The 23,570-nt window shown below is 38.0% G+C and overlaps 1 long non-coding RNA gene across 1 annotated transcript in view; it reads left to right on the top strand.

Moving 5' to 3' along the window:
• Positions 1-643: 643 nt before the first annotated feature.
• LOC120608587 (uncharacterized) overlaps positions 644-23,570 on the top strand; it is an 83,487-nt gene continuing 60,560 nt past the window's right edge. Inside the window, exons 1-2 of the long non-coding RNA XR_005654438.1 lie at positions 644-758; positions 1,130-1,178. This is a non-coding gene — a long non-coding RNA (uncharacterized LOC120608587). The remainder of the gene's footprint in view (positions 759-1,129; positions 1,179-23,570) is intronic.

Below are 23,570 nucleotides of genomic sequence, written 5' to 3'. Positions count from 1 at the left end.
TTGTGAATTTTCTCTAGCACCTGGTACACACCTGGCACATAGTAGGCATTCAATAAATATGTATAGGATAAAAGTGTAACTGAATGAGTACTGGGGAGGCATGGCTGGTTAACCGGTACCCTAAGGTATAACACTGACCTCACTGATCCTTCACTAGAGGAAGGGTTGTGCTCCTTTCCCATCATTTCCTCTGGTACTTATACCCCATGACATCCTTTTCTGGCTAGCTCTTCCACTTCTTTTGGCTCTTGGCTTCCTTTTTGGTTTTGTTACTTTTCCCACACTAGCTATTGACTTGCCCCTTTCAAAAAATGAGATGGGAACAAGTCTAGTGAAGTAGTTGATTCTGCTAAAGTGCCTTCTGAGGGGAAAACAAACAACAATTTTCTTGCCTTCTGAGGAAGTAATTTGAATGACCAGGTGGCAGTTCCCAGATGCTATTTCACTTGAGGTTCTTGGATTGACTATTTATTGCTATGCATGAAATGATGGTTATTATTGTTACAAATATTATTATGCTGAGGAAGCCAGCTTGCAAGCACAGACAGCTGCATTGTTTACAAATATAATTAATGAGGTGATTTTTAATATCAACAGCTCAGCACCAGCCTTCCTAAAGACTGTTTATGGCCTGGGCCACAGAGCCATTTGTAACTCCTACAATACTTCTATGACAGGGCTGCCTCCAAGAGTCATTTCCTTTGGCTGAGCACTGGTTTATTTTATAAATGACAAAAATAAACTTCTACTTGTTGCTGGTGAGGAATAGTTTATGTCTAGCAAGCCCAGGTCCACCAAAAGATAAACACAGGAATACTTTTCTGAGAAGTGAAGGTGTGTTTCTTAGCAGCTAACTTCTGTGTTTATATAATAGTCATTCAACTAAGGTGGTCATCCTGGGGGACTGGGAAGAAATGGTACATTCCCTTTCTAAACATAAAAATGGTTTGTGTGATATGATGCTCTATACACACCTGTAATATATCAATACTCAGAAAAAGGGCTTATACTTCAAATAGGCTTTTGATAGCTTAATTATTGAGGCCTTTTATATCACCTCAGATTTTTAGGCCTTTTAATTATACTTGGGTGAAGGATTTGAACAAAAGATTTTTTTTTCTCCTCTAAGTCTGGCCCGGCATTTCAAAATGGACTTCAAAGCAAGCCATTCTTTATAGGTAAGTATTATCATCCTTTTGTCTTTATTTTTTCTCTTCAACTTCTGATTTTGAACCTTGAGGTTCTGTCAGTGATTGGTAGCTGGTGTACCCCAGATTTGAAAAATAAGGTTATTCTTATGAGGTACCTACCACTGAGTATCTTCCCAAGCAAATAGATGAATAGTTCTCTCACCTGTGTAATAAAATGGAAACTAATCACCCTTCTCAGCTCTGCTGTATTCAAGAGCAAGAAAATGGGTGTCAGTATGGTTTCCTGGCCTGTTTCTTACATTTCAGAGTTTAGATGATTTAATAGTGTGCTTAAACTTCTTGCTTTTTCTTTTCTCCTCCACAAACTCCAAGGGAATTATTGTTATTCTATTCCCTTTTGACCGTAGAATTGCCTGATTATGTCTGGTCAGTAAAAGGCAGTAAGATAGAGAGAGATGAAAAGATTAAAAGTAATAAAAATGACCGAAGATAATTAAAGTCAGCCATCTTGTATTTTTCTTGTAATTCTCAGGCAGCTGCCTCTAAAACATAGTTTTATGATTTCAACTCCAAGTATTCTTGTTTATTACCTTAATCCATTGCTGGCTCTAGAGTGTATGATGAGAACTTTGTGAATTCCTCAGGTTTCATAACTGTAAGTGTTGAATAAGATTGTTTATTAAATATGACTCAGCATATTTACTGAGTATCTGGGGTTATATACCCCCTATCTCAAGGACTGTAACCATCTCTCAGAGGACCTAGAAACAAAGAATTAAATCTGTTTCTATAAGCTCACTAATATTCTTCTAAAATGAATTGTTTGTTTGATCTGTCTGACTGTTAGGATTTTCATTGTGCTGATTACAGTTCTAAGTGGATAGGAGAAATGGAAGGTGCTAGAGACAGATAAACCGATTTATATAGGGAAGGACATAAAGCTACCAGAAAACAATAAATCTAGAAGGTAGGAGGAGGAGCAAGAGGTGAGGTGAAATGTGAAGAAATAGAGGAAAAGTTTGGGAAGCCAACTTCCATGATGACAGGATTTTGGGGGACAGAGAGATCCAATAAGAATATTAATTTAATTTAAAAACTGAGATATAACATACAAAGTACACAGATATTAAGTAAATGACTCAATGCATTTTTACATATGAATATACTTTTAACCACCACCCACATCAAGATACAGGACATTCCCACCACCCCAGAGGGCTCCCTTTTACCCCTTCCAGTCAATAGCCTAAGGGTGATCATCATTTTGATTTCTGTTCTCATAGAGTAGTTGCACATGTTTTTAAACTTCATGTATGTGGAATCATATAGTGTGTATTCTTTGTTTATAACTTCTTCCACTCAATATTATGTCTGTGAGATTTATACGTTTTTGTATGTATCAGTAGTGTATTTTTTTCATTCTTATGTAGTATTCTATTATATGACTATACCACAATTCATTTGCCCATTCTCCTGTTAATAGCCATTTGGGTTGCTTGCAATTTGAAGACTATTTTTAATAATTCTGCTGTGACCGTTATTGCATACGTCATTTCTGTTGGGTATGTGTGTATGCTCAGCTTTCGTCGATACTGCCAAATAGTTTTCCAAAGTGATTATACTAATTGGTATACTAATAGTCTGAAGTGCTCCAGTTGCTCCACATCTTTGGCAGCGCTTAATGAGAGCTCTAAGAGAGCCTTTCTGGGTGTTATGTGGTACCATTTTTCCCTTAGCTGCCCTTTACGAAGCTTCAAGAAAGACTCCACATTTGGAGTTGAGATTTGTGATGGATTCCTCACATTTCCTGCCAATGGCAGCAATCCCAGGTTCCCCAGGGTTTGAAGCCTGGCTTCTCCATGAACTAACTGTATATTTTTAGGCAAGGTGTTTTTTAAATGTTTCCTTTTTGCCTGCTGAGCCTTTTATTATTTATCTGCATAATAGGAATCATAAGATCATTGCATAGGGTTTTTATGAGGATTGAATGAGATAGAGTGTCTAAAGCCCTTTGCACAGGGCCAGGCATATAATTAGTACTTAAAAAATGGTAGCTTGTGTTATTACTACTTGAGGTGAGAAAATTCCAAGGGGAAGGTTAAACAGGGGACGATGGAGATGAAAGACCTAGGCCAGCTCTCCATATCCATTTGGAGTGTCTCCTTTCACTGCTAACTCCCAAAAGTTTGGGGTTTGAGCAAAGAGGAAGTAATTCCCCATTGCCAAAGCTCTGTGCCCCTTTTCTGCATCCAGGTGGGCAATTGTGACTTTTCAGACTTAGCTTGTAAAAGACATGGATGTGTTAACGCCACCTTTGTCACGTGACATCATCAACCACAATCACTGAGTAATTTAGAAATAAGATTTACAATAATTAGAAATCTTTCCTCAAAGGAGATTGGTAATATACAAGGTAAGAGAAGACTGAGGAGGAATAAAAGAGAAAAAAGAAAAAAAATGAAGCCTATTTAATTTTATGGTTGATGCAACTTGTTACATGTGTGTACTGCCAGAATAAATCGGATCATCTGATTTTCAAATTGCTGGGTCTATTGTTTCAGAAATAGAGGATGTAAATAATTTCAGTGCAATCTCCCGGATCTGGACCTCTCTCATCCAGAACTGTTATCAGCATTAGCATAATTTATGGTGCTATCTAATAATGAAATCACTGAACACTGATTGTACAGCTTCTTAAAGCTATAATTATTGCTCATTAGGAATGGATTTCATATTGTTTGCTCCTGGCACATAACAAGTTATTGAAAGAGAAAAGTTGTCAGTAGAAGTGAGAAACCAGAGAAGGCAGTCTTTTGGTTCCTGAATAGTCTCCCTGATGAATCCAGTCTGGGATTTGTTTTTCATAATAATAGAGAACTGGCCACCCTAGATGCCATTTATTATCTTATTTCTTTATTAAGAGAAATAATTTTCGCTTCACATTTTTCTTCTTTTTCAGCCCATGAGGTGGTAAGTATTCAGTAAATGTTTGTTGACTGAGTGTGTGAGGAAAGAAATGAATGCAGACAAAAGACACAATGGCAGCAAGTTACCCTTTAGTTTTATCCAGTTTAGACCAACATTAGCAATTGAAGCGCCCACTTATCTCACCCAAGAAGTTGGAGTTGGCAGTCCTTCAGAGGATTCTTTTGAAATAAATCTTAGCATATTCATTTCACAACATCTTAAAGTACATTTTTAAAAATTACAGAAACAATGCTTGACTGTGAAAGATTCAAACAATATATATGTGTACTGTGGGAGCCCCATTCACTCACTCGGGTGGATCCTCCTCTTGAGGTCATGGCCATTAACAGTCTCCTTTAAGCCCCGGTGTTTCAAATGATGTTGAGAACTCATTGCCCAGTCTGACATAGGAAAAAAAGTCTGCTTTTGTTGGCTAGCAAATCACTTCCAGATGGACTATGGGGTTGGAAAGGCTTAATTGTAACTCTGAAGATGAAAGTTTCGTTAGTGATTCTTAATGAATACAATGGTTGGGGAGAATTATACATTTCTGCATGAGAAGGAGCGGTAACAATTACACTGTCTGCAAAGTAGCAGCTACTGTTAATATGTTCATACTTCTAGGAATGGAGAAAGAGACTTATCGATGAAGATTTGAGTTCATTTTAAACAGTGCCTAAAACTGGGATGTCACTAACTTCAGTGAAATGTAGATTGGCCTTGAAATTGGTATATTTTATTTGACTTTCATAGATTAAATGTGATTTCTATATTTATCAATTAATCCAGCTTGGTTATTTATCCAGAGCCAGACCAGATTTTGTAGCCTGGCATTTTCCTATGCAGTTCTAGCTTTCTTAGTTCTTTTGGCATGAAACCTGAAAGGGCTAAAGAAATCAAATGAATATTTCTTTAATAGATTCTTCTCCTTACTTGTTGATAACTGTGCTCTTTTCCTTAAATATTCTCTTATCTAGGGCCTTCTAGTCTCTGAGAGTACAGGGAAAATGTCAGATATGCAGAAATAAAGAAAACCTTATTTTTTCACTGGAAAATTTCAAACTTTGGTGAAACTGTCGAAGTGTTTAAATTGCCTTCCAATTTCTGAGAGAAATTGGTTTCCTTTAACACTTAACGAGATAAACTGCAATTCGATTCAAGTCACTTTTCTGCCTCTCCTTGTTGACAATCCAAACTCTGTTTTTTTTTTGGTTTCCTTTTGCTTTCTGATTGACTTCAAGATTGCATCTAATCTTTTTATTCTATCTTGCACGAATGCAGGCTGCAATGTGTTGTGACAAGGAGTCAGACCTCCTATTAGCATATATTTATACTTTGCCACACGCAAAGTGGTGCTCAGGGATTATTTAACCAGGCTGATCTCTGAAGGCACATAAAAGGCATCAAATTCACCCCTCCCCCTAGAAAACCCTCTATTCCAACTGTCTATCCATGTGGAGATCTAATTGTTTGGAGAAAGGGATAAATGAGGGAACCATAAGAGCAGTTGTAGATGAAATTAATATGCTGGAAAAATTCTCAGATATTCATGAGCATGGGGAGACATGAGAGATGGTCATTGTCCTCGAAGGAGACACCTTGAAGGGAATTTAAGACCCATTGTGTGAATCGGTTGATAACATGATCAAGTTATCCTGATGAGGAAGGAAATGGAACATAGAGGGACCTGGGCAGAAGTATGGGAATAGCTAGGTTAGAGGTATTTATAATTTGTAGGATTCAGAATATGAATTCAGAGGGCCGGGTGCCAGGAGATAAAAACAGGGACCAGGAGTTTAAGATAGGGTATCATCTGAGGTGACTTAAGGAGAAATGATGGGCGATGTCTCTTCAGCTTCTATTTTCCCCAAAATAGAAATCAACAGAGCAAACTCAGAGCAGTATTGTGACACATGCCCGTGCATTCCTTGGTGTTCAAGTTTTGTTTCAGTGGAATTCCTGGGCCTTCCAGGGTCCCAGGGTTTATGAATTACTAACCTCTGTCTGCTATCAAAACTGGCAATGATCTAACATTAGTCATTCATACATGGGTCCTACCTAATTTTCACTTATGCTAACGTCCCACAGCATTTCTATTTTAAGACTGTTTTTTCTAATTGCCAAAAGACAGGCTTTGTCTCCTCTGAAAAAAATGTCAAGCATTAGTAAAAAGTGAAAGGGACAATTCGAGGGAAAGTAAAGCTGTTCTTATGATTTGTATGCTAGAGGACTGATCTAGAAGAGAAAATATTTTTCTCTCTCAACTCCCTAATAGTTGTACCCCTAGGATGATGAGTCCCAGAGACTGTTCTTGGGAATTGCTGAGTTTTGAGAAATTTTTCATTATGATGCACATCTCATAGTCTTGAATACATCTGTCTTCTCTGTCTGTGAGTACACTGGGGGCAGGGATGGTGTCTTGTTTGTCTGTGTTTTTCCATTGATAGTTGGGGGCCAAACACAGTTTTTGAGCTACACATCACAGGTGTCACACTTCATCCCAACTCTGCACCTTTAAATATTTCAGCCTTTAAGATAGAAAGCTATATCTAGGGCGCTGTTTGGGCTGACTGCCTAGAGTGTATTCGGGTGGGCTTGGCCACGCTTTGTCTGTTTCTCCAGGTGCTTGGAGTGGTGAGCTGACCCTCTCTGCTCTGGTGCTCAGGGCTTAGGGCAGCTGTCCCCTAGCCCATGCCGGCTTGGCACTTGGCAGACTCTTATTGCCATCTGACTTCTCTGGCATCTGTGACTTGGGCTGGCATGTGTCCCTTATTTGGCCTTTTCCTTTCCCCTCTGTGGTAAGACTCAGGACATAGGCTGGGCATAAGGAATAGTAAGAGAAGGGCAAAGAAAATACTTTGGGCTTGGCCTAATTAGGTCTGAATAACTTATGTAAAGGAAACTCACACAGTGTTCAGAAATCATTACTTCACTTTCCTTTGTATATGTCTCCCTTGGCGGCCTCAGGGGCTGAAGGAGTGGCTGAGCTAAAGCAGGATTTAGGGAAACAAAAACTTGATTTGACTATATAATGCACATTTATAATGGATGTATTTCTTGGCAGGGGAGGAATGTTGAGGTAGATGACCATATATGTCTAATCTCCAAAGCTTAAGGCTGTGTTTTGTGGCAATTAAAACTCAAAATGTGTATGAATGGAGACTTTTAAGTAATAAGACCAATTTTATAAGTCATGTATCAATATTAAACTGATTAGACATTTAGGTAGCAGTGTAGAGAGAGATCAGAAGATAATAAGACATTTAAGTTCTTGTCCATGGGGAGAGTGTGTGTGTGTACACACACACACACACACACACACACATACATATGTTAGAAAAAATGAGCATAAGTATGGATCTTAATGAGTTAGGGCAACTACTATAACAGGAACTATGGGAGTATGAATAAAATGTAAACCAAAGGAAATCAAGGAAGATGAAAAAAGAAATAAAAGGAAAGCATGTCAAATAACACCAAATAAGACAGGAAAGTGAGTGCCAATGTAACAATAATTGCAAATATACAAGTGAGTTAATGTAATCAATCAAAAGGTAGAAAGTCAGATTTTTAAAAAGCCCAAGATCTAGATATTTGACATTTATAAGACTTATAAATCTTAAGTACAAAAGGATACAGAAAAATTGAAAATAGAAGAATGCCCAAAGATTCACCAGGCATATCTGAAGCATAGAAATCAGGGGTAGAACTTTTATTATAAGAGCAAATGAAATTTTGCCCTTAAAATGGGACAAAAAGCGATGCTGTATGGTAGTAAAGAAGGTATAACATAATAATCGTGAACAAATATGCTGCTAACAATACGATCTCAAAATAGAAAAAGCAAAAACTGACCAACCTAAGAAAAGAAATAGATAAATCAATAATTATGGTTGGAACTTAAAAAATTCCTCTTAGAAACTAATAGAGCAAATAGATAAAATAAATAAGAAAAGATACAAAGCAAACATACAATACATTCTTTTCAGGCCTGTGTGATTTACGTAAAAAAGTTTAATGTATTCCAAAGGTTCAACTTCGTACAGACTATGTTTTTTAACTATCATGTGATAAAACTAGAAATTAATAACAAAAGGAAAACTAACAACTAATTAACTAGCTAACTAACTAACCTGAATGCTGGAAACTAAAAATTATATCTAGATTTGCCTGAAGATATTATATGTAAAAAACAAATTCAAGAACTTTTTCTCTATATTAAGCCTGTGTCAGTGTATCTTTTTATCCAGGCTCTGGTGATTGTGTTTTCTGGTGTACAGAGTGGGAAGCTCTATAATGAATTAAATATTAGCAGTTGGAAAAAAGAAACCCTCTCTCCTATTTAGATATAATTTCTATAGTTAGATAGAAAAATTTTGGAAAATATGACAAAATGGAGAACATTAGGCAGCTCCTTAACCGAAGGTGATTTCTCATAGGCATGATGATAGGACACACAGAGCACCTGGAGCTGCATTGTTACCTGGGGATGTGTTCTTCAGTAGACTTACTGAGGACTATAATGTTTATATCAGAAACCATGAAGAACATCAAAGAGTCAAGAGGAAGACTGAAATGCATAGGTCTATGTGGCACATTCATAAAACCCTTTAAGAGAGCCCAAGATGTATGGTAGGGCTGGAATTCCAGTTATTTTGCTTTGTGGAAGATAACAGTTGTCATCTGTATTTTCTCCTAGGCTGGTGTGGCCCGGGAAAGCATGGGTTACATATTGAATTGAAACTTTTGTTTTACCTAGGAAATCTGGGAAAATTATGAATGTTGGTATGATAGGTATAGTGGGCTGGGTTTCCTAGAAAGCCAACTCTGAGATGGAGATTAGCACATAAGGGGTTTAATAGTGAGGGCTCTTAGGGTTGACACTTGGAGCATGGAAGGTAAGAAAAGAAGGAAGCAGAATTAGACATAAGCAGAAGGTGGGTGAAGCCTCAGCAGAGCAAGTGTCATATGGAAAGTTTTGAAGCTGGTATAACCCTTTAGAGTTATCTTGAGCTGAGATGTTCCAGCTCTTTTCAGCCAAGGCAACCCCCATAGAGATAATAAGGGGTAATAAATCCTTCATTCTCGAAGGAAGATATGAATGCCACAACACAGTGTCTACCACCATAGCAGCATAATTTTAGTTCAAAACTATTTGTTTAAAAAAGTGGAGGGTTGGAAGAAAATTCTGGGTTAGGTATGCAGTTGAAAGTGAAATCTTTCGTAATCTAACACTTGCTCTTACTATGGGGACACTTTAGGGAAATAGTTTTATGAATATTTATTGAAAAAAACTATGCTTTATAAAGCTATAACACAGGGAGTTCTAGTATTTTTCCCCTAAGGACTCTCTTGCCTGAATGTGACACTAAAGGTGGGAGTATCCTTTCGGGTTTTTAATTGTTTTTCTACATGTAAGAGAGAAATCATGAAATGTGCTGTGTTTCTTTGTTACATTTTATGCATTAGTTTTGAAAAGAATTTAAAAATTATCTTGGACTCGTTTTTTGACCTGAGGCTAATCAGGGATGATTCAAAGATAAAAAGAGAATAGCTTGTACCTAGCTCTAAAAGGCTTATTGCTAATTACTACTTTCTACCCTACCTCCCTGCTTCCTCCTTGCACCTCAAATCCAAAGAACTCAAGGAAGGGAAAGGCAGAGGAGGCCACAAGTAAGACCAATAGTGTGGTGTTGGCAGGAGGACAGGACAGTAAGAGCACTCTTTTGAATGTATGGTAAAAGCTGTCTTCATTTGATCCTTCTTAATGAAGCTTTGATCCCCTTGTGAATAGCAAAGATGTGCACTAGCCTGTGGACACAGACCCTCGTAGTTAGACCCTGCACCCAGCAGGGCAGCCCATTTCCCCCGAGAGTAGGGACTCAGTACATGGGTTCTGGGGCCAGACTCTCTGGGTTCTAATACCAGCTTCACCTCCTGCTGGCTACATGGTCTTGGGCAAGGGGCTTAATCTCTCCAGATCTTAGTTTTCTTGTCTATAAAATGGGGTTGATATGTCATAGATTCATTGTTGGGAATTGGATAAATTAACCCTGTGAAATCACTTAGAACATAATAAATGCTCGGTAAATACTAGCTCTTATTTGCCATGTGAAACTACCTTTCCTGTCCCTTGGGTTTTCTACCTTGACATATAACTTTAGGATTATACATAGGGCTCCTGTACACCTAAACCTCCCACTCAGGATTCAGGGACCAGTGCCTTCTCTGGCCATCATCTAAGCAAGTGTACAGAGGTGACCATATATTCTTACTTCTTGTATATTTACATTCTAACACAAATAATTTCCAGTTAATAATCTTCAGACACAATTGTCTATCCTTATAAGAATTATTCTATTCCTGAACTACAGATAGAGTCATTTCAAAGTCTTATAGATAAAAAAAAAATGGTGGGATTCTTTTTCAAGTATAGATTTTCCCACCCTCCTCCCAATCTCTCCCTGCCTCATCTTGATTGCCTTGGAAGATGATTTTTTTAATTAAAAAAAAGGAAAGAAAGAAAAAGAAATGGATTAGCGGTAAAGACCTCCATACTAGACTAAATTTGTCCCTAGTACTTTACCCTTGATTGTCCCTCAAGTCTTTTTTGCTTTCCCAGTCTCTCTCCTAGTCCTGTCCTTCCTATTTCCCTTCAAGGAGGAAAAAGAGCCAAGAGAGAGAGCAGGATGGGAAACTTTAAAGGATTGGATCCATTTTATTGACTCAGAAGCAGAATAGAATGGGAGCTGGTGATCTTGACCTTATTGGCCTGAAACCTTGAAGATGAGGAAATGTATAAAAACTTATTTGAGTTTTCAATGATAATTTTTATACTTGTATTAACAGTTTGTATTATTTAGAGAAATAATTCTTCTTTTAATTAGACTGCAGGTTTTCCCCCTGGAAAAGATTAATTAATTAATTATTTAGTGAGTAATTATTTTCTTCCAGGTATCATTCTTAGCACTGGGGATACAGTTGTGAGTAAACAAGAAAAGATATCAAAGAGTTCAAAGCTTATGAAGCTTAGGTTCCAGTGGGTGGAGACACTGAACAGATCAACAAATGCGTATTATGTTGGGTGGTGATAAGAAGGAAAAATAAAGTAAGGTGAGAAAAATAAATAAGAAAAATAACTAAGAAAAAGAAGGAAAAATAAAGTAGGGTAAAGGGCCAGATATTGACAGTTGTATGTGAGTGTGTGCTATTTTCGACGGGGTGTTCTGGGCAGGCCTCTCTAAAAGGGTTTCTCTTGAGCTGAAACCTTAAGAGCATAAGGGAATGAAGGAGTGAGGGATATATATCGGGGCAGAGGGCGTGGTAAATATTTGACTCTAATTCTTTAAATTCAGTGATACTGATTCTTTAGCTTTATTGGAAACAACATTATTAAATTGACAGAGATTAAAGAAACACAAACAAGTTTTTCTTGTCATGGTCGCCAGAAGAGACTTGATGAAGAATACCTAGAATTTCCTTGGAAACAAGATTTTTCCTATTTATACCTTAGTCACATCCATAGCAAGGTTGTTACATTCAGCATGCCACTTCTTAGAATATGTCGATGATCATTGTGACATTAGGAAGTTCCTTCTTTCTATATTCTTTATTTGTTCCATCTTGTGAGAGGATAAAGCATAGAGCCAAATATGACTCATTATTCCAAATGTTCTTTTGTGTGTGGAGATACTTTTGTATTTGTTTGAAAAAATACATGTCTTTATTTTATTTTTTAATTTTTTTTTTTTTAAAGCTAAGATTCAGAATTATAGTAACAAGAAGGAACCAAATCGGTAGCTTTAGAACTAACTTTTACGGAAATTCTTTTTATCTTCGTAGAGTCTGTTCCAGTGGGTTATATAGATCTAGGGTTTGCTTATCCTTCAAACTTACCTTTCTCTGGCGGCCACTCGAACACCTGAAAGTCTCCTGAGGGAGACAGAGGGCCTGCTGAGTTGGATTTTTATGGTAAATTCCCTTTGTATGTTTATATCTTATTATGCCTTAAATTCTTACTATGTTGTTCTTATTCATCCCAAACACATGCAACATAAGGCTGTTTTTTTTTTTCCTGCTATGATGTTCATACATCTGTGTCAGAAGGATACAATCATTTGGGAGTGGATGGAATTTTCTTAGACTTGCAGTCCAGACTCCAGTTTTATCTTTGGAGCAGCTAGCTTGCCCGCTTATGCTGTACTTTGTTTCTAGGCTGTTTTGCCTAAATTACTTTATGGCTAAAGTAATTTTCAGTGGGTGAAATAGCTTGTGCTGTAACTTCTAACATAGTATATTAGTTCCAAGGCCTAGAAGAGAGGAAAGAACTATCCTACATTTTACTCTATGGTCACCAGATGGGCCCCTTTCTAGTGATGGTTTGAGAGCAATAGTAGAAACAGGTTTGAGAAATGTGGAACAGAGGTGCTCACTGCTGGAGGACAGGGAAGACACACTTTTATTATTCTCCTCCTCCGTCCCAAGCTTCTGCAACTTCCAGTGAAGATTTGCAAACCAATTTCATTTTAAAAGATATGTAATGAGAGCAGAATCTCTGGTATATTTATAGGTATAAAGATGTCTGTGGGGTACAAATGTGTACAAAGTAGCAAGAACAGAAGAGAAAGTAAGAGTGTAGAAGCAGAAAAGATCATTAAATCAGTCTCCTTTATATTCCCAAAATATATTTGAGGAAGATTAGATGATTCTTAAGGAGGAAGAATACCAGTGGTGATAGGAGGCGGTGATAGTAGTGATGATGAAGGTGGTGAAGATGCAGGTGTAGGAGATGACAGTGGAGGCGCTGGTTGAAGTGGTGGTGGAGGTGGTGGAGGTGAAGGTTGAAGTGAAGAATGTAGTGGAGGAAGAGGAGGAAGTAGTCCAGGTGGTTATGGAGGTGGACAAAGTGATAGAGTTGGAGACGGAGGGCCTGGAAGAGATAATGGGATAAATAGTGGAGGTGGAGACAGTAGAGATAATGGTAGTAGTGGTCATTGTAGAGGTGGCGAAGGTGATGTTTGAGGTGGTGGAGGAGATGGTGGATGTTGTGGTGGAGATGATGGAGATGGTAACAAGGTGGTGAAGATAGAGGTGGTGGTAGAAGAGTTGGTGGAGAAGGTGATGGAGGTGATGGAGGAGATGGAGGTAGTGACCAAGAAGGTGATGGAGGCAGTCAAGGTAGTAGAAGAGGTGGAGGAGGTGGTAGAGGAAGTAGAGATGGTGGAGAGGTGATGACATTGGTGAGCATGATGATGGAGATGGGTGATGTATCGAAAGTGGAAGGAATGGTGCAGGAAGTTGTGGAGGTGGTAGGGGTGGTGATGGAAATATTCATGGTGGTACCTGAGATGGTAGAGTTGGTGGAGCCATCAGGGTTACATTAGTATTCAATCTTAATACAAGGCAGAGTGAAATCTGTGCACCAGTACATGGGAGAACAAGCAGCCATGTGTATTACTTTTAAAAAAATTCCTGCACAATTTTTTCAGATGTTTTTCTTAGTAGCTGTATACATTTTTGCCTTTGAGTCTAAAATCCTTATATTCTTAAATGACTCAGAGAGCAGTTGACCGTTAATGTTGATTCACTCACCCTAACTAGATGCCTTTTATGTGCCAGACTGGATCAGGCATAGGTAATCAAAAATGAAAACACACTTAGTTCTATTTTCATTGAGAAAATATACCTATGAACAGATAATCATAATACAATGAATTTAAATGCTAATGTAGAGATATAAGCAGACAGAGAAGAGTGATAGTTAACCAGTGTGGAATCGTGTTGGGGTCAGGGGAGGCTTCTTGGAATGAACACATAATACCTTAAGAATAAAAGAATTGGGGATTAGTTGAGTGAAGGGGAAAATGAACAATACTAACCAAAGTGAGAAAGTGAGAAACAGTATATGTTAAATACATGGAGCTATAACTAATTCTCTGACTTTCTTTCCTAAGTATCTGGGTTTGTTCAGTTTTGAAAGTATCCATGGTTGCAAAAACCAAATCTTAAGTAGAATTAGGGTCTTTTGGTGCTTAGTAGTGACATGTTCAAAAGTAGAGACAATAAGAATGAATCTCAGAGCTGATGCCACCAAATTCTTCAACCTCACCCATTCTCTTAGCTCAAGAAATGAGTGGGAAGACAGAATTTGAATAGTTCTTCCTATCTGAAGAAGCAAGACAAACAGTATTTAAGCTGGGATGGGTGGGCAGGCATGTAGTATCTGTTAGAAGATGTGTTACTCACTCAGAGAAGACCTGATATTCAAGAAAAAGTCAGGCACAAAAATGAGTCACTCATTAGCCTCTTTAGAAGGAGGAACATGCCAAAGCACGGAAAGTAAATACACACTTAAACTAATTTGGATTAAGATGTACCCTTAGATATAACACTTCTCTAGAAATTAAAAAAAAAAAATCTCAAATATTGAATCATTATATTGTATACCTGAAACTAATATGTCAATTAGAACTCAATAAAAAATATTCTCTAAAAAAACATAACACCAAATCCTTGACCCAATTAAAAAGATAATATTTCAAAAAGCTAGCCTATGACATGTGGTTTGTCAAATGAATGACTCAATAGAAATGCATGAAATAGATTTGAACAGAGAGTTTCAAAGTTTTTTTTTTTTTAAGAGAACTTATTAAAGGCTATGAAATAGACTTAAGAAATTGATTTCCTGGAATGAACACTGCAAATTTCTATTCAGAGACCATGAAGAGGGAGCTTTCTAACATATCCGCTAGGCCACAAGCTGTCCTGCAAAAAATGAGAAGGGAGGGAGATGCACACGTCAGTGCATCTCTTGCCTGTGGTGCCCCAGCAGTGGACAGGATATGCCAAGGAGGCTGGATAGTGACACGATACTGTGTATGCAGACTTTCCAAATCAGAGAAGGCAGCAACCCTATCTAAAAGATTTGGTGTTTTTGCCCACCTGGAAAGTAGGGTATGGACTGTAACAGATAAAATATTAGAGGCTGGCTGACCTCTAAAAACATATTTTAATTCATTTCTGGCTTATTCTTTGTAAATAGTAATCGAGTTTGACAATTGTGATTCAGCCATCTGCAGCCCATGTTTATAGTTCACACTATCATTGTCTCAGATATTCCCAGTTAATGATATTAAGGGGTGGATATATGATTTCCTGGGTGGTTTGATTCACTCTTCTGGCCTGTTTTGATAAGAAAGCGTCTACTTGCTGTACCAAGGGTCTTTTATTGGCATTTTAGATTCTTGTTTGTGAGGAAATAATATAAGAGAACAGAATCACTCTACTAGTTGCCTTTCAGATATAGAATTCTCTTTAATTTGCAAAATCATTTATAAATTCAGACTATTATTTCAGCCTTTTTTGCCTGCCTTATAAAAGCAGTCTTAGGAAATAAAGCTTTGGGGACCCAGTGAGAGAGATTCAAGCTTGTACTGCTGAATCTCCTGAGTTAGCCTGATGCCCACCTGAGATTTTGTGATTTTCTATTAAGAAGAGGAAGGGAGGGACTGGTCCCATTTGGAACATAGATGATAGAGAGTAAATAGACTTGTCTGTTTTTCAAAGATAATTGTGGGTTATGAAAGAAAGATAAGCAGGTAGCAAAATCCTACGCAGATTACAAAAGATTTTCTATATCTCTGCGTTAGCACACGTAATTTTAGCCCCTGAAGCAATGTCTGTTGGACCAGTTGAACATGCTAGGGCAATTGATTAATGAATCCTAGAGAAACAGTGATTGGAATTAGATCATGAGTTATGGATTCCTAGAACTAGAAAGAGTTTTAGAGATTTTCTAGGCAAACTCTTTTGATTTATGGCTGAGGAAACCGAGGCTCAGAGAAGCTTGTCTATTTAAGAGATTATCATGGTGGCCAGAGTCTAGGTTTCCTGATTCCTAGCACTGTACTTTGATGTGGGGGCGACCGGACCTCAAATAATGGTCTGCTGCCTTCACTGTTTCACGGCACACATGTCAAGGGTGACACATGGCTCCTCACAGCTACTCCTGTTATTTTAAGGTCACAAAGCTTCTCGCTCTCATTTGTTTTGGCCACACCTCTGCTGGGAGGGCAACATTCTCTGCATTGGTGGGCCTGCAAAGCCCAGCTCTGCCATTAGTTTGAGGGAGAATTGGGGAACTCTGAGAGCCAGTTCCCAGGTTGATGCTTTCCATCCCAAACTTCCTCTTTCCTTGGGATTCTTTCTCAAGCTGAGGGGAAAAGTAGTTGCTCTAAGATTTCTGCTTTGCTGAAAGATTGATAACACTTGCAGAAGTCTCAGTCAGATTAGTCAAACTCTCTGAGCTTTCATTTGTTTATATATAAAATAAAAATAATAATTCACAAGGTTTGTGCCAAACATAGTCCTAAGTGCAAAGGAGGCATTTAACAAATGTTTGTCCTCTAGCTTGCATTTTATAATAAAATTTCCGAATGTGCTGGTTTCTGATTAGTTTGAGAATGATTTTAATTGTTTTTCTCGTTTATGAAGCTATGCATCTTCATTATAGAAAATCAAACAGTGTTGAAAATTATGAAGTCCTCCGAAAGCCTACCATTTAGAAATACCTATTCTGCAAACTTTTACAACATTCTTCCAGTCATTTCTCTATACGTCTATGTGTATATTTGTAATTTTACATAAAATCATAATATAAACATTCTTTTGTAATCTACTCAACAAGAAGTCAGTTCAAAGAAATGCTGATAGATCTTTTCTGCCAAATCGGGGAGCATTTTTTGTCTCAAATGTCGGACATTATGGATGATGCAGCGTTATCTCACAGATTAAAACTTTGTTGAGGCTGATTGGCACTCTTCTCTGCTATTGTCCTTTTCCTCTTTTCTACCCTAATAGAGACGAAATATGCAACTGAGGGTATACAGCGTAATTTCTGGAGTTTGCAAAAGATTTGCCAACTAGAAAAGTCTTCTGCTTTTATTTACTTAACAAAGGCCAGGGTAAACAAATGGTATGTACTATTTGAATCTCCTCGGTTTGATTCTTCCCTCATTTTCCATAGGATTCACCCACGAGAGGGCACAAATTATTATGTATTTTAGTCCATTGGGTCTTGCTGACCTGTAGCTATGGGCAACCATTGATTTGTTTAGGTTGATCTTTTTGGTGGCCCAGTGGCTTGCCCTTGTCAGACAGATTAACATTACTTGTGCTCTATCCTTCACCTGCCTTACTGTTTTATCCATATTCTCTGTCTCTTTGGGCCTATGATAGTGGTGATCTAAGTGCTAGGAAGGCATACAGACCAATTCTGCCAAGAGTTTATAACCTGATACTGCTACCTGCCTGTTCATGTCAGTACCCACTATTAGAAAAATAGTGCTAATTAAAAGTCTTTGGGTAGTGGGAACTTAGGATCCTACTGAGCAGGTGAAAAACATCAGCATTTTAACCTTGTCTTGGACATTCATACCTCCATTGAAAGCTTCTCACTCACAAAGGGAGGATGTTAATATTCATGGAGTCTCAGCTCACTAGTATCACGTGAAGGGGGCCTTCCTTATGCTTTGAGATCCTGTGTTTTGTCATAATTGGGCGACACTCTTTCCCAGAGTCTGAATTTAGAGCTCCTTCCAAGCCTTCCCTCTCCTCGCCACAGGTATTGCACTGATTAATTCATGCCAGATGTACAGAGGTGGTTTTGTTAGGCAGCTTTCATCTAAGAAGAGGTGGGCTGAGCATACCCACTCATTTCCCACCATCTTCAGAAGGAGCAATTTTTAACTATGACTCAGTGATTCAGGGCTTCTAACTGTGGCCTAAAGAGGAAAGGCCCATCACTAATCTTATCTGCTCATCAAAAACCAGATGGCAGTGGTCGTATGCATCTGAGGCTCACCAGCACCTCTAATGCCTACCCTGAGAGTGTTCTGTCAGGCCCTGCTGTGGAAATGAAGACATTCTAGGGCCGTAGGGTGTGGTTCTGGAACTCTGACTTTCTTGTGCCAAGTTTCTCTCATAATTTAAAATTACTTAGACATGTTCTCATTAGAAATGTTGGTAAATTGGAAGGAATCATAATCTTAAGTTAGAAGTTTACTTTTCTGAGCTTCCTTTGTAAGAGAAAGCCTCTAATTTATGTAGCCTCTGTCCTCCAAGGCAGGCATGTGTGTGTGTTTGCATGTGTGCATGTTTTCATTCCCCCACCCTCTGTCTTCTAGTGGGTTTGACAGTAGGAGATATCATACTGGAGGTAAGAGGGGAGTAAGTGAGATTAGAATATTTTTTCCCTCAGTTCTCTTCCTGCTAGGTTGATGTGGGTTGACTGTGTCCATCTGCCTGTGACCACAGCTCCTGTCAGGAACTTAGTCCTCTCCAGACTAAGATAGATGCTCCCTCCTCTTGCCTTTTCAGCTACAGGGTAGTAATAGTTCTCTACTATTGCTAGACCCAAGGTTGGCTCTTTTACACTGTGCTCTTCCTTGTAAACACCTCCCCTTTATTAGACTTCCCTCTGTTAGCATGTTTGGTGTATCATCTTTTTCCTGCTGGATCCTGGCTATTATACTTGCTCAATATTTTATCATTCGATGACAAAGAATAGAATCTCACACATTGTAGCTCAAGTTCAAAGTGAATTTACTGAACAAGGGCACAAAGCAGGTAAAGGACATATACCAAGTTATCTGGAAAGTCAGTACCTGAAACCATTTATTCATTCTCTGGAGGCACTATGTCATCTTCGGTCTCTGCTCTTATGTACACCTGTTCTTTTCTGCAACTTTCTACATATTAACATTCTCTTTATGTCTCACAGATTTTCTAACTTTGATCATGTTACAAACTCTGGCTTTGACCCTATTTAACCTTTCAGTTCAAGGAAACCCCACTATTTAATGATGTTTATTAGCATCCCGTTTCCAACTTCTTGAGAGAGAATCTGAATGACCCAGTTTGAATTAGGTCCATTTATAGCCCACTCAGTTGTGACAGAGAAGATGGGTACAAAAGGACTGCTTTTTCCAAGCATGCGAACAAGTCTTCCAAGAAAGGTATGTGGTTGCTGGGAAATTATTGGCATCGCTACATAGTACAGTGAATTAGTCTTATGAAGAATATCTGTCTCAAATCCCACGTGAGAGTGTTGGCTAACCTTGTCCTAAGTCCTCTGGAAAGGTAGTTTATATGCTCCATTCTTTAAAAATTTCAGTGGAAAGATTTTCATTAGTTCTAGAAACTCGGAAGTGAGCTCTTCTGATGATTTCTCCTATATCTAACCTGCTGTGGACTTTGCTTTTATTTATTTATTTATTTATTTATTTATTTATTTATTTATTTTATTATTTATTTCTACTTTCTCATGTATGGTGGTAACCAATCCATCCACTGTTCAGTGTGATACTCACAGGATCATTCTTGATGACTATGATTGAGATTCCTGAGATACAGAAAAAATTCTGATTATTCATTAAGATAAAGATGCTATCATATTTTGGGGATAAACCTATAGAAAAATTAGCTTTTTAGTTCCCACTCAAATATGAGCAGATAACCAAAGGAACAAAGTAACTTAGAAAAATCAGAGACTAAACCAGAAAATTTTAGAAATTAAGGCCTAGCATCAATATGAGGAGATGGGGAAGATATTGCAACCATAAAATAAAAAGGAATACTATTTACAAAGGAACATTCAGTAGATAAAAAGTAGACTCTTAGAATTTAAAAATATAATAACAAAAATGAAACAATAGAAATTTACATGAAATAAAGCAAAAATAAAAGGAGATGGAACATAGGAGATGAGGAATTAATAAAAATCATTTGCAAGGAGCAGTTTGAGAGGTCCAACATCTGAATAATAAAAGTTCCTGAAGAAGAAAATAGAGAAAACAGAGGAGAAAGTCATTAAACAAATGATTCGAGGAAAATTTTCTAGAGGATGGGCATAAGTTTCCAGACTGAAAGGGTTCATTAAGAGCCCTCAAAATGTTTGAAAATAGATCTACATCAAGGGCTCTTCATTATGAGCTTTCAGAATTTTGAGGACAAAGAAGATTCTATAAGTTTTTAGATAAAGCCTACTGTTTTTAGAAGGTATGCCACATATAGGATCAGGATCAGAATGACTTTGGATTGCTCAAAAACAAAATTAGAATCCAGAAAACAATAGAGCAATATGCCTTCAAATTCTAAGGGGAAACTATTGTCAATCTAGAATTTGATACCTAAACAAAGTATCAGCAGATGTGAGGAGGGAATGAAGACATCTTCAGACATATAAAATTTCAAAACCATTTTCTTCCCACATACCTTTTCTTTAGAAGTAACTGGTAAATGTGTCCCATGAAAATAAGAGTGTAAACCAGGAAAGAGGTAGATATGAGACACAGAAAACTGGGAACAAAAGGAATACCCAAAAGGACAGTAAATAGAGGCGCCAGGAAGACAGTGAATATACCATGCATTGTGGGATTGGAGCAGATCAGAAAGCTCCAGAACACACTTCTTCAGGAAAATGAAGTTTATAGAGTATCCCATGTGTTAAATGTCTTGAGAATAGATTTAGGCAACTGTCCAAGATAGGCATTAAATTTGTGATAGAAATGTAGAAAACTAAGTAAATGCAGACAATAAGGCAATTATAATTTCCGGGGAAAATAAAAGCTGTACAGAAAAGGAAAAGTAATTATAGTTATTACATGGCTCATTTGTGAATAGCATTTACATAGTAATAATATTATAAACTCCAAATATTGGTCTATCTAAAATTACAAAATTATAATTATGCCGGGAAGATGAAAAGATGGAAAGGTGCATGAGTACAGTGGGATGGATAAAAGAAAAAGCATAAAAGCTTCACATTTTAGAGTAGGAGGTCAATAAATAATGCAGAAGACTGGAAGAAAAAAAGCAACCAAGCAGTGGAATACAAAAATGTTATTTAGAGACCTAGAGAGCAATTTCATTTAATTGGTGAAAAGATGTGAAAGTAATTACCTTATGAAAGGGGGAAATAGGGCCGAGGGAGATAAGAAACTACCATCTTTTTGTAATAAACCTTGTAGAATTATTTGACTATTAACTTTAAACATGCATGTTTATCTGATTAAAAATAAAAAACAATAAAAAGAAAATTAATTAAATAATTAAAAATATGCATACACCCCAGGCAGCCATTGCTAAGCAGTTGGAATTGGCAAACAAAGCAAAGCAATCCTTATTTGTGCAACATGAAAGCTATAAGGGTAGGAAAATCATTTTATAAGTATTATTAGAGCATTACTTATTTTTTTTTTAAAAGCTTGTGGAATTGTACTAATTATCAATTGACACTTGTCACAGCAAGGTGTTTGGGGAACAAGCTTCAGCACAGTTTGATTTTTTCATTGTGGAAAGCGAGGTGACAGGAGCAAGCTTCAGGTCTAGACAGGGTAAAGGTCAATTCAGGGAGATTAGCTAAGGTCAGTACTAGAGATCTGGGCAGGTGGCACCCAAAGGCAGAGTAGTCAGAGACATGAAGAGGGGGACTAGAGGGCAGACCTCAACTCTATTCCTAAGGGGAGGAGATTCAGTCCTTGTCGACTATTTCATATAGGTTGCCACACGTAGGCATTTGGATCCCAAAGTGGGTAGGGATGTGTAGATACCCCAATCTCTGCCCTCTGTGCTTCATTTCTTTGACCATTACAGCTGGATTCCTTCACCTTTATCTGTATGTTTAGCCCTGCTCCAGAATCTGGGCCTAGTGCTACATCAGCAGGTCCCAACCTTGACATCATCATTCTTTCAGGTCACCCTCTGATGCTGGCTGTGCAACTGGATTTCTGTCTCATACCTCAAATTTCCAATATGTGGGTGCCTTGCCCTGAGCCCCAGTCTTCCCTGGTTATTCTGATACTTGATCTTTTAAATGCAACCTCACAGTAAATGTCCGTAACACCTGAAGATACCTTGTTCCTGGGCAGTAAATCTGTGCCACAGACCTTATCTTCACCTCTGCCCAATGTGTTATTTGTACCTCATCTTCCTTTTCCTCATGTAGAATGATCATCCAGCCTCTGGCTGAGCTTTGTGCCCAGGTCCTTTCCCTGTTAGTCTCTTTGTCCAATAAGGACCTAGTCTCAGCCTTATTTCCATGCTAGGAATTTATTGAGCATTTACAATCAACCTGTGTGGATCCTCCAAACACTGCTTAGCATGGTTTACATGGATTATCTCAGCTCTCTGAGGTTGTAGCTATGATTACCAAAGCCATTTTATAGATGAAGAAACTGTGTTTTATCTTTTTCAAAAAATTTTATTAAATTTACTGAGGTGATATTGGTTAATAAAATTATATATATTTCAAGTATATAATTCCATAATGCATTATCTATATATTGCATTGTGTGTTCACCACCCAAATCAAATCTTTTGTCACCATATATTTGGCCCCCTTTACCATTTTCTACCATCCCCCACCCTCCTTTCCCTCTGGTAACCACCATACTGTTGTCTGTGTCTGAGTTTTTGTTTATTTGCTTTTTTCATTTGTCTTGTTTTTTCATTTGTTGCTTTCAGTTTTCTATCCCACATATAGGTGAAATCAAATAAACAGAGGTGCCAAACAGACACTTCTCCCAAGAACATGTACAAATGGCCAACAGACATATAAAAAGATGCTCAACTTCACTAGCTATTAGGGAAATGCAAATCAAACCCACAAAGAGATACCACTTCATACCTGTTAGAATGGCTGCTATAAACAAGACAAGATATAACAAGTGTTGGAGAGAATGTGGGGAAACTCTATTTTAATGATATGAAGGGACTTGTCCATGGTCACAGTGTAAAGACATGCCAGGAATTCAAACACAGGTCATCTGATTCCAGCCCTGGGCTGTGACTATTAGGCTTATTGCCTCCTGAAGTCTTTGTTCAAACTTCAGGATCTACTTGTATGCCTAGCTCAGGCTTCCCTGACTCAATTTACCCTTGTCTCCAAGCCCTGGATCTGGTAGCAGGTAAATCTTCCTGCCTAACATAGAGGAAGATGTGCCTGGTTGTCTTCACAGGATTATTTGCTTCCATAAAGTTCCCAGGTGATCCTGTCAGTCCACATTGTGGTCTAATGCCCTAGCGCAGTGATTCTCAAAAGTGTGGTCCCTTCCAGACCAGTGGTATCATCATCAACTGGGAACTGGTAAGAAATGCAAAATTTCAGACCCTACTCCAGACTAACTAAATCAGAGACTCTGGTAGAGGAGCAGCAGTAATCTGAGTTTTAACAAGTCCTCCAGGTGATTTTGATGTACATTAAAATTTGAGAACATTTTCCTGGGGTCACGATCGGAGGGACCCTGATAGGGTCAAGTCTGCTTAGGCTATTGTTGAATGTGCAGCAATCAGATGTGTTCAGGAAATAGAGAGGCAGGAAGATATGTTTCTCTCTTGGGTTGCCATGCCACTCACCTAGTGGTTTCCTTTACCATCCCTATCTCATCGAGAACA

Source organism: Pteropus medius, unplaced genomic scaffold, assembly GCF_902729225.1.
Source record: "Pteropus medius unplaced genomic scaffold, Ma_sr-lr_union100, whole genome shotgun sequence".
Taxonomy (NCBI): domain Eukaryota; kingdom Metazoa; phylum Chordata; class Mammalia; order Chiroptera; family Pteropodidae; genus Pteropus; species Pteropus medius.
This window is presented reverse-complemented; position numbering and strand designations above follow the sequence as displayed.